The sequence below is a fragment of the Alligator mississippiensis genome, chromosome 9 (assembly GCF_030867095.1).
Source record: "Alligator mississippiensis isolate rAllMis1 chromosome 9, rAllMis1, whole genome shotgun sequence".
Lineage (NCBI taxonomy): Eukaryota > Metazoa > Chordata > Crocodylia > Alligatoridae > Alligator > Alligator mississippiensis.
In genome coordinates, this window is record NC_081832.1 from 4,101,744 (window position 1) to 4,113,657 (window position 11,914).

Sequence of the window (11,914 nt, forward strand, 5' to 3'; positions counted from 1 at the left end):
GGGTCTCGTGATGCCCCAAAAGCATCTCACAAAGCTTTAGGGGGGTCTCGTGATGCCCCAAAAGCATCTCACAAAGCTTTAGGGGGGTCTCGTGATGCCCCAAAAGCATCTCACAAAGCTTTAGGGGGGTCTCGTGATGCCCCAAAGCATCTCACAAAGCTTTAGGGGGGTCTCGTGATGCCCCAAAGCATCTCACAAAGCTTTAGGGGGTCTCGTGGTGCCCCAAAGCATCTCACAAAGCTTTAGGGGGGTCTCGTGGTGCCCCAAAGCATCTCACAAAGCTTTAGGGGGGTCTCGTGATGCCCCAAAGCATCTCACAAAGCTTTAGGGGTCTCGTGATGCCCCAAAGCATCTCACAAAGCTTTAGGGGGGTCTCATGCTGTGTACTTCTGCCCGTAAGGTGGCTCATTCATTTGGGATTGTCCTCTTCTAAGGAATATGGACAGGGTTTAAATTAACAGGACATGGTCACTTCTATGTCAGTGCCCTCTTTTAGACATCTGAGGCATGGGGAGGTGCCTTGAGGGGCAAACCGAGCAATGACATAAGTAAATGGCATTCCCATTGATTAAGTGTGTAATCCTTATCCAGCTTATTATAGGAGGTGCGATCATCTGGGGCAGAACAACTTAGTTCAGTAGTGAGCTTAGAGTCAGCCACTACCCTTGAACTAGTCCTGAAGCCCACGGTCCCAGCTCACGAGGCATTTCTTCACACCGAGAGCAGTCACTCACACTTGGAACAAAGAGTCGAAATAATGCTTTGAGCAGTCAAACATGGAGTTACCTGGGCTCTGTGTTTGTAGGTCTTGATAACAAGCAACCAAGGCCTGGACCCACAAAGGTAATTAGGTGTCCAATGGAGTTAGGTGCAAGTTAGGTGCAAGGATTTATGCACAAGCCTAATTTTACACACATGAAAAACCCCACTGAAGTGGAGCACACATACAATCAAGCCCTGACTGGCAACAGGTGGGTCTGAGCCAGCACACACACCTGTACGGTCCTGCTACTTGTTGGCCATTGGGTCCCAGGGATGGTTTCCATGTCAGCTGCTGCTGGTCTCTTCCATCACTAAAGTCCCATTTTCCCTGGGGTCTGGAGTGGACATAGATGCAATACTGTCTGTCTGCAAGGGGCAGGGGAACTAGCATCAGGAGCTGATTAATTAAGTTTATCACTGACTTGAACACACACACACTGCTATATTCCCATCAACTCAATTGGGAGTGAAAAATATTGCTGGCAGAGATGAGGAAAAAAAAGAAGTACATGGAGCAAGGAAAACTTGCAAAGCAAATGCAGGGAAGAGTGAGGAAGGGGCCAAGGGAAGAAGCCATGCCAGCTAGGGAGATTTGCTTCAATTAAAAGCCTAATAAAGCAGCAGCAATAAACCAGATGCCATGTTTAATTAGGTCAGCTTAAGCAGCGGTTCACCGTACAAAAATGAGCTAAATGGTACCCCCAAACCAGAGGACCAGGCCTGTGGCTTTGATGGATGGAGATGCATTTCAATTAGGTCATTAAACTCAGCTCCAGCCCTCACACAGGCTGAAGTTTGCAGGTCAGGCCCTTCATCTGGTTTGCATGGCTTTGAATGGGATCACCAGAAACAATTCCCATTGTGCAGCGGGAATGCAGGTCTGAATGCTGCAGTGAGGGTCTTTCTAGATGAACGGGACAAGACACAGGTAGGAAAAATATGAGATTGGAAACCACCACTGAGTTACTCATCGCTGCATGGCTAGCTTTGGTTTCATCCTACATGAGCTGAACTAGCAACAACTCCACAGTGGAGCCCGGCACAAATTGCTTTGCACGCTGGTCTCAGTTTTGCCATCCCTAAAATGGAACTAATGCCCCTTTTGGAAGGCTGAGAAAGGATAGGATTGCTTTTATATAAAACACCTTCCAGGGATGGAAAAGACCTAGTGAAGCTGAATGTGAAAGTGAACATGCTGCTTCTATGAAAGGTTGTTAATATATACTTAAAAGACTGGGTAGAGGGCGATGCCCCCACTACAGAGGAAGGCAACCCCCTCCCCAAGTCCATACCAGTCTGAACAACTTGGTATAAACTGGCCATAAATATATTTAGGTGGAAACTAGGTTTCTAAGCATCAGAAAAGTGAGGCTCTGGGACAGTTCATAAAACCATTTGAGGCAATGTGTTTTAAGGTGAGAGATGATAGGTTTAGGGAAGGGATTCAATGATCTGGTTGCCTGGGGTAGCAGAGGTCTGGATTCGGGGACCCACAAGGCTCCTCCCAACTAGACATTTCAATCGTGCTATAAAGCAAGCTCCGGTGAGCACTGCAGCCAGCCCGTGGGATGCTCGAAGAGGCAGATCTGAACTCACAAGGGGAGCTGTGTGTGCTGTCTGCAGCAAACCAGCCAGGGGAACCACAAGCCCTTGGCAGCCCCGAAGGAGCTTGTGTATTAAATCACTACCCATGGCTTGTGGTCAGGAAATGGCATCTGAGTAGAGCAGGAGCCTCCCCTGGACACCAGCTCCTGTCACTGCCCAGCTTATCCGCTGCGCCCCATTCCTCCACGGTCTTTCCCAACAAGAGGCATTAGTGTAATCCTCCCCAACTGTCACCGAATCTCGGCAGACAAGCTTGCAGCTGCTGGGCAGCTCGCTTGTAATGCTGCGGGTGTTAGACAGGACTCGGGGAGGAAGCCCCCAGGGGCTCTCTGGAAAGCAGGGCCCCACAGCCCCTGGCCGACTCGGATTTGTGCAGAGGGGCTGGATCTCAAATGGGAGCGCGAGACAAGAAGGTAGTGGGATGCAAGCATGAGCTGAATCCAGGCTGCTATGAGGAATCATGCCATGCACCCTCATTTGCCTCCAGACCCTACCCATAGTCACCCAATGGTGAGCACAGAGGAGCAAAACAGGAGATTTCCAGCCATGCAGAAGAACAGCTATACACAGCAACCTCCCAGTCATGAAACGGCCACGTCTGGCCAGTCCCTTCTCCAACCGCGGGGAAGCGATGGTGCCCTTGATGCTAATGCAGCAGTGAACCCGGCCAGCTGAACAACTCTCCTGTAGTCAGGCTGCTCCGGTCCAAGGCAAATAAGCTGCAGCATTCGACTGTCTCAAAAAGGCCCTTTATACATCTCTAAGCACCACAGGGTGCATCCTGGCCTCGTCTCTGCCCTGCTGATTGCACCACATCGTAAACCTGGGGAAACACAGACACCCCTTGTCTGCAGGCAGATGCTGCTGATGGAGGGCTGGAGCCCAGCAGAAGGCCCTCACTGGTGCCTTTCATGGCATCTGCTTACAATTTCCATTCCTATTGCAATGGCTGGGACTTTCCAGTGCCATGCAGGTATTTAGGGCTCTCATTGAACAAGTGTAAGGGTGGCTCAGTATGGGTAGAGGCAACCCAGAGAGGTGGTGGCATCTCCATCCTTGGAGGTCTTCAGAAGCAGGTTAGACAGACAGACGCTTGGATGATCCTGCCACGAGCAAGGGGCTAGACTAGATGCGACCCCTTGAGATCCCTTTCAGCCCAACTTTCCTGCGATCCTGTATAACCAAGTCACAGAACCGGCTCACTCAGCAATTAGGAATGTCCCTTCCTATCTCCTTGTAATCAGTTTTACACACTGAGGTTTTGTTTGCAAAGCAGCTTTGATTCAGACTGGAACCTGCCCCCCGACTGTGGTGCTAATGGGGGAAGGGGCTATTCTTCACTCCAGTTTATACAATTGAGCTAGTGTTTTTGTTTTGTTTTTTAATTTTTACTTCATTCTAAGCTTCTTCCAAAAAATACAAATTCCAAAGGAAACCATTTCAGAACGAGCTCCCACATCTAAGCAAGAATGATTCGCTGGCCTAGTAGCAGCTGAAAGTGCTGCTAACCTCTTCCATCATGGCATGTGAAGAAGAAAGGTTTCTTGGCTCTGTACATATCCTCACCTAAATTAGTCTTGCTTAAGCTACTAAAACAAGCAGGAGTTGCCAACAAGTGATTCAAGGTCTCAGCTCATAAAGCACAGTTTCTACAAGGACTCCAAGGGGTGCTGCTGGGCACCAGCTCAATGCAAAGGGAGGCCACACAGTGTTGTCTACACAAGGGAGCCAGCTCCACCCCAGGACTACTATCCACCTGTCTCCCCCCAATGGGGCCAGACCTGGTGAAAGTTGCTGCCTTTCCAATAAGGACTCAGGCCAAATTCCCCATGGTTACATTTGCTAAGGGTCAGTACTCCAAGTTAGCTGCTCAGTTCCTCGTGCAGTTGCACCCAATCCCTCTAATCAGGCAAGCTCCCTGCTGCCTGCCCACTGAGACGCACACATTTTTATACATATCCCTTAGGAAGCCACTGCTTTTCACTCTCCCTATAAAAGCAGGGATAGTAATGCCCCATCTCAGAGCCAAACATGCCCAGAAGTCACAGCGTTACCTTTTTTTTCCCTCCCCCCCAAGCATGCATTTACTGCAGCAGCATCTCTTGAAAGCCTGAGATAACATTGCAGGGCATCACCAAGCCGGTGATCAACTCCACCCTACACAGATTCATAGATGTTAAGGTCGGAAGGGACCTCAATAGATCATCGAGTCCGACCCCCAGACATCTGCTATCCTACAGCTATCCAGAGATAGCTGAAAATGATGCCCATTTCTGCCTTCCCAACCTCCTTCTCCCACATGCTGAGATGTGGTGAGGCTTAATTAGCTGCCAGTTAGTTGCATAGAGGAGAGGGCATTGAACAGATAGGGCAAGCATTATTTTGCAATGCTAGGGTATCATGCACATGCATACCCCAGCATGCCTCATTTAGGTTTCCTCTCCAGAGGAAGTCCTCTGAAGTTTTCCTGCGCTGGAGGACTACCAACTAAGGTAGCTCATTAGAGGCCCACCGGCAAACTGGATCTCTTGTTTCTAAGCTCACAACTCTCCAATCTCACCATGGGATAAAATTCCTTCCTGACCCCAAACAGTCAATCTGGCCCTAAGTGGAAGGATAAAGCTGTTTATGCTGCAACCTCTGGCTTTAAGTCCCAGCAGGAGCATTGGCACAGCCTCGTGAAACCCAACCTTGGCTCCAGCCAACGCTTAACGCCCCCGAGGAAGGCAGAGCTGGAAGAGACCACGACAGATCCTCTACTGCAGTCCACTAGCACCACCTTTGACAGAGGTTAACAGCCATCAGTGAAAGAAATTGTGCCTAATCCAGGTAAATGTCAGGACAAGGGAGCTGTCGACTTGTTTGGAAGCGGGCTAAGGGGGCTGGCTGTGCAATGACGTTAAGTTATTGCCACGCTCCCAGCTGGCTCTAGCAATCGCCGTTCATTATTTCTCCACCATATTCTATTCAGATTAGCAATAAGTGTTCTTCTTCCCAGCCAAAACCGGCACAATCGGATCCCCGAGGCCACCCCTCACCAGCCAATAGCAAACTGTTTTTGCCGGAGGCCATACTCCTTAGATACAGTGCTTTGTCTCATATAGTCTATGTTTAACCTGTTCTGGAGCCAGGCCAGCAGGAAGGGCTGATAGAAAGCAGGGCATTGTTCACAAACCACCCCCTCTCCCAACCTTTTTCCAGAGAGGTTTATACTTGGCTGTGTTGTTCCTGATCCAGTCTTGCAGCTGTTGGCAGTTTAACCCACTGGTTTCTGCATTGCCACTCCGGACTAGAAAAAAAAATAGAGGCCCACGTCTGCAGGGACAGCAGAGTGCTTAGCCCTAAAACTCACCCATGAAACCCACTGACCCCAGGGCACCGTCTCATGACATGATTAAATTGAAGATGGGTTTGCATTGGGATTGTAGGACAAAGTTGTCCCAGTACCCGGATTAATCTGGCTCAGGCTCCAGAAGACTAGACAGGGTGTTTCTCAAGGCCCAGAGAGGTGGGGAAGATTGATTGCATGGTGCTGACAGACACCAACCTGCTCTTCAACAGTTCCTTATTAACTAGTGAGAAATCTAAGGCTAGACTCTCCTGACATTGACTGGCTCCCATTTTGTCACGAGAATAACACTGTGGGTGCATCTATATGTGCACATTTACTGTGCAATAAAGGAGAATGACTGTACAGTAGAGGCGTGCACCCGTACTGCACAGTAAATATGGCACTTCACACCAACTTGGTCGCAAATTTGATACCTGCATATCAAATGTACACCCAATTAGTTACTGCACAGTAATGCACATGTAGACACCTTACTGCACAGTAACACTAAAGTTAGTCCCATGTCGGTCCACACACAGAATTACTACGCTTTAATGCCTGCATGTATAGATGCCAGCCTAAATCCACTTACTGCGCAGTAAATTGAATGTGCAGTAAACACACATGTAGACACGCCCTGTATGTATTGGGCCCTGCTGAAGGCAGTGGTGAGGCACAGGCAAAGTTAGCTCAACAGATAGTGCTTTCTTTTGTGGAAACAGTACTGCCAGCCATATGCAGTCAAATAACACGGGTCAGAATGGACACATGGTCTACAGCTTTGCACTGGTTCCAAGGTAAAGTTATACTCCCATCTCTGCGGTGTACTAGCTAGTGTCATCCTGGGAGAGCCCTTTGCCCATAGAAAATAGGCTATTTCCAGCTCCCCACCACCCAAGGCCTACTGAAAGCAGTTACTTCTGGAGAGCTGGTTAATTTATATGCTCACTCTGGACACCAGCATGACTTACCCCTGTGTAAGAGTGTTGTGTTCACACGCATCAAAATGGAAACTGCTCCTTAAACCAAGTGGGGCACTCCATGAGAAAGTGAGTGCATCTGTTTCAGAGGTCCTGCAGATCCAGATTAAGGAAGATCTTCATGATAAAAAGCATTTCCAGAAGTGCAGCACCAGACAGGGAGCATGGTGATTGTAAGGATGACTTGGCTACACTAAGGCAAAATTGGGGTTTGTGCAGGAGGTCACAGTATCATAGGAGAGGGCCAAGTGGGCTGTCACCATAGCACACTCCACTCCTGCCCCCTCAGCAAGAGGCAATGATGGTGACAACAAAATGCACCTCTCCCAGAGCCCTAAACACACCGACCCACCCCCATCTGCATTCGCCACCTTCATGCATCCCCTGGAATATGGCATGTCCCTGCAGATCCTGCAGCAGAGATGGCAGCTATTATTTTTACAGCACAAGGGTTAATTGCAAGGAAAGGGGACCGGGGAGGCAGAGATGTCCCATTGACTGAGTGTGAATTGTGCTGCCCATGCAGAAAAATGTGATTATGGCAAGGTAGGGGGAAGTCGCAACCTCTTCCTTGAGCCAATTTATTCTTATTATGATGCAGCCAGAGTCCCCAGCCAAGATCAGGGCTCCAGTGTGTTGGGCAGAGCACATGCACACACAGAGCCCCCGCTCTCAACTGCTGACAGACTAGAGGCAGGACAAAGAAAGCCCCAGAGGCACTAAGTGACTTGCCCAAGACCTCCTGTATCTGGCAAGTAGCAGACTCCCAACTGATTCGCAGCCCAGCGCTCGCCCCTCGTGTCACTGGACCTCTCTGAGCTCCTTGATGCACGTCTGATGAGGGCTGCCTCTGCTTGCGAAGCCAAGTCTTCTGCAGACATAGGAGAGATCCAGACACTTTGGAAACAGAAATAATCGCTTGGCATTGGTAGTCCTGGCCTATTTTATGATGTCACAAGAACACACTAACGATAGTGTAATTAGCCTTGCACTTTGCTTGCCAGAAATGGGGCCCACCACTGTGTACGAGAGGCTGAGGAGCATGGGAGGAAATGAAGATAACTCTCGCGTGCCAAACACGCACCACATTATTTAAGCCTGGAAACCGGCTTCACCTAGTAAGATGCAAGAGCTCAGCTGGAGAGAAGGGAGATTCACCCCCCACAAGATCCACAGCAATAAGGGGGAAATAAATAGCACAGCAGCCGATCTGAACTCCAAGTCAAGCACTGGGGCAGGGAGAGAGGCACAAGCAAGCTGCTAGCACTAGTGGACCGCTTTGGCCTCTAAACACAGTTTCCAGGTAGGAAGAGAGTCCCCTCTGGTGGAAATCAAGGGAAACGGGATGGGTTTGTCATCCACAACCAGTTCAACGTGCCCATGGTTGCAAACACAGCAGGGGAGCTCCCAAAGGGCTCGGTGCCTTTGCAGGTTTCTAGAGTAGACAGTGGGGCCCTGTGCCTGTGTGTCACCGATTCAATCAACAGGGTAACAACTGAACAAAAAGGATACAGCAGCCATCAGCCAGGTGAGACCTGTGGGGTGATCAAGCAAAGCTAATGGGCCACAGGCCCAGGAAGACCTGCCGCTCTTGGGCTGGCCTGTATTTTCCTGCTTGGGGGGCAAGAGGCAACAGTCAGACCCTTCATGTAACCAGCATGTACAACTAGGGTAGCAGAGGGAACAACACTGGCGTTAGCATATCAGCAACTTGAATGTGGACCTGAGGACCCTAGAGAGTTCACACTCTGATTGCACAAGTCAAAAGCTCATTGTTTTGGGTCTTTTCTCCTATTCCTTCCTGTAGTAGATAACTGAAGCCATCATGCTACACTCGCAACTGTGGTTTGCTCCACAGACATACCAGCGGAGGCAATACTCCTCTGAAAAGATGCACCACCCCATCCAATTCTGGAAACGTGGGGGGGGGGAAAAATCCCTTTGTTGATCATTGCAAATTGAGAAGTGTACTTCAAATTGAGAGATCATTGCAAATCGAGAGGTGTGCAAGTCCTGAAAGGAGTCAGCTCATGAACAATAAAAAGGAGTCTGAAACGGTGATGTGGTTACAGTGCAGAGACCAATTTTCACAAAGGCACTTTGAAGATGAAGAGTTAGCTGCCCGAGTGCACATCGTGTCGTCAGAGCAGCATTGGGAGAATGTTAATTTTATAATTATTGAGGCTGAAGCTGTGACTGCAGTGTAGCATTGACATAAGGTAGACATCCCACAACACACAAAGGTCTAAAGAGACTTGGCCAAGTTTTCAAAGTTCAGCCTGCAAAGTCTGACAAGCAAACTGCATAAAGGGAGAAGTTAAAATTCAAATGGAGACAAGAGGCTGCTGTGCTTAGGAAGTACCCACTTACCAGGCAAAAGGCAGCTTTCAGCAAGGCTGAGCTTTTCATTTCCAACATCCTTCACACTGTCGAAAGTCACTTCAATATGGTTTTGTTCACTGAGGAAGTTCCAATCTGCATCAGTGTGCTGTCAATGGCATCATAGATTGTAGCAAGACTTGTTATTTATGTGGACTTACTCTGGGCTTTTTTCCATCCTCCCCAAGAGATATCCTTCGTTGCTACCAGGGTGGAGGGGGAAGGAAGGGGGCACGGAGTGGGAGGTCAATGTTGATCTGATCAATGTTGTGTCCTTACAAAAATTCTACCTCCAAACTACTCACCTTACACTAGGGTATGGCAGTGGTGTGGTGAAGAATTGCTAATGTCAATAGAAATTTTAATTTGAAAAAGATACCAGTTAAAACAGCAACTGTTCACTCTAAAACCTTCACAGACAACATCATGCGTTAACGGAGTGGCAGTGCCACAAGGCTTCATTGAGGATGAAGACCTGAGTCTGAATTTGATCTTAACCAATATTGTGGCGGCAATTTATTAACCATCTAATTCCCTGGGCTATGGGCATAAGCTGACCTTTGGGTATTCATTGCTGGTGCAAATACATTTGTAAAGCCCCCACTTTAAAGAGCATCCCCAAGCAATCCAGTGGAGGATTGCAAATACTAGGCCTTAGCCCTTTAAATCAGAATATCTGGCTGAAAAAACAGGCTGAGGATATTTCCCCTTGTTGGCAGGAGCTGGGTTTCTCCATTTTAAGACACAACAGCCAGGACAAAGCTGGAGTCTCTTGGGGGGGTGGGAGGGAGGATGCTGCTGAGCAAAGCTCGAATGGACAAAGGCAGGTTTGCAGACTGCGAGAGGCTGATAGCATTGGGCTGTCTGCACAAGCAGGGAATAGGGAGCTCAGGGTGGTGGGGCACATCTGGGGACTTGCCAGCCCCCAACATCAGCATAGCCTGGGAGACTCCATCTATGCCCCTACACCGGTCTCCACGGGGAGTCTTCTTACAAAGGGCTTTCTAATCCTTATTCTCTCCTCCCGCTTTTAAAAGGCAGCTCGTCTCTGGCTGCTTTGGCTCCTGCTAGCAAATTTCAAGCCTGGAGGAACGGCCTGAATTAAGGACCCACACACGAGATAAGGTTCACCTTGCTTAGACTCCATGAGCAAACTGCGTCGAGGGAGGAAACATTTCCTTCCTCGCAGCGCTGATGCCATGACAAGGCCCCACTGGACCCAGGTGAGCGCCAGCAGCTGCACAGGTCCATGCAGGCTACCTGCTTTAAAGCTTTGAAAGCCTGACTGGCAACCACAGCTGGGCTCCTGCAGGAGGAAAACTTTGGTTTGTGATGGCAGTAAAAATCCAATCCGAGTCCATTTATTCTCCTCTCGGTATTTTTGGCCCATTCTATCCTCCCTTTGGCTGCATCCCAGCACTTCTACTTCGGCGATCAGCCTGCTTCACCTAGTCCAAGTGCCTACTCTACACCCAGCAGGACTGTGCCCAGTGGCCACCGTTTGGGAATAGCAATGGAAGCTGAATGCCTCCTGGCTCAACCACAGGCGTCTCTTAGGATTCCTGGCTCATTTCAGAGGAGCATCGTGGAAACAGTCAAGAAACCCAAAGGTACAGTCAAGAGCACATGGCATTATTTCAGAGAAACACCAAGCTCTCCCCAGCAACCTGCCATTTCATACTCCCAGGTGCCTGCTGCTGTTGAAACCCTCTGGATGCACTACACATTCAGCTCCTTTCAGATCCATAAAGTCAACGGCTTGGGAATCCAAGGGAGCTGGAGGGGATGCTACTTTAAGACCATGTCTGCCAGGAACGGATAAAGAACCGCTGAATGCTCTTTTCCCTCAGTAGTAGAGTGGATAACACACACAGCTGGTCTTTGCATGAGTTGCATGGAGCTACTCCGTGATCAGAGGCCCACTTCTTTGTTGTGGGAACAACCTAAGTCAAGTAGTTTTCAGTCAAGGTTGGTCAAGGTCACCCTAAACTATTCCTAAAACAAAGAGATTTCAGAAATTAGGATTTGTTTCATAGATTTCATACACGTTAGGCCTCGAAGGGACCTCGCGAGAGCATCGGATGGACCCCAGCAAGGTGAGCATCCAAGCATTTCTTGAACGTATCTAGAGTAGGTGCTTGCACCACTTCTAGTCCAGTCTCTTGTCGACACAGACAGTAAAGAAGTTTTTCCTTATGTCCGGTCTAAAACGGTCTTCCAGCAGTTTGTGACTGTTAGGCTATGCCTTCCCTTGGGGTGTCCTGGTGAACAGACCTTCTCCCAGTTCCTAATGCACACCCCTTATGTGCTGCCACCAAGTCACCCCTGAGCCTGTGCTTCTCCAGGCTGAAGAGTCCCGTGCCTCTCAGCCTCTCCTCGTCAGGCCTGTTCCTCTGACCTCTAATCATGCGGGTGGCTCTCCTCTGGACCCATGTTAATAGGTCTGGACCTATTATGTTAATAGGACTCGCTAAAAAATAGTTTAGCTCCTCCCCTTACCTCCTCCTTGCCAAGTCCAGCGGTTCCCCCTCCCCTTCCTTTTTTAAGTTCATTCCCTGAACACGAGTGCTCTATGCACAGCCACTAACCTGCAGTCAAGAACATGTGTGATTCCAGCACCAGACATGAATGACACCATTTGGCTGCCTTCTTATCTCATGTCACTCAGGTTGCCCATTGCCACAAACGAGTTTTCAAGTGAACATTGTAAAAAAAAATTACTCTGTCCGCATTGAGTGAGCTCCTGCTTCCGGACTCCTTCCACGGTGTCAACTAAACCGAGTCACACCTTTCTTCACTTTTATGAGAGACCAGCAATTGGGGATATCCTGCAAGGGTTTGCTTAAGCCACGTTTCA

The 11,914-nt window shown here is 49.1% G+C and overlaps 1 long non-coding RNA gene across 1 annotated transcript; it reads right to left on the bottom strand.

The window, feature by feature from the left end:
- Nucleotides 1-280: 280 nt before the first annotated feature.
- Nucleotides 281-11,597, bottom strand: LOC109282434 (uncharacterized). Its single transcript, XR_009454996.1, has 3 exons — nucleotides 8,191-11,597; nucleotides 6,670-6,771; nucleotides 281-5,656 (listed from the first exon to the last, which is right to left on the bottom strand). It is a non-coding gene; the product is annotated as an uncharacterized LOC109282434 (long non-coding RNA).
- Nucleotides 11,598-11,914: the final 317 nt, after the last annotated feature.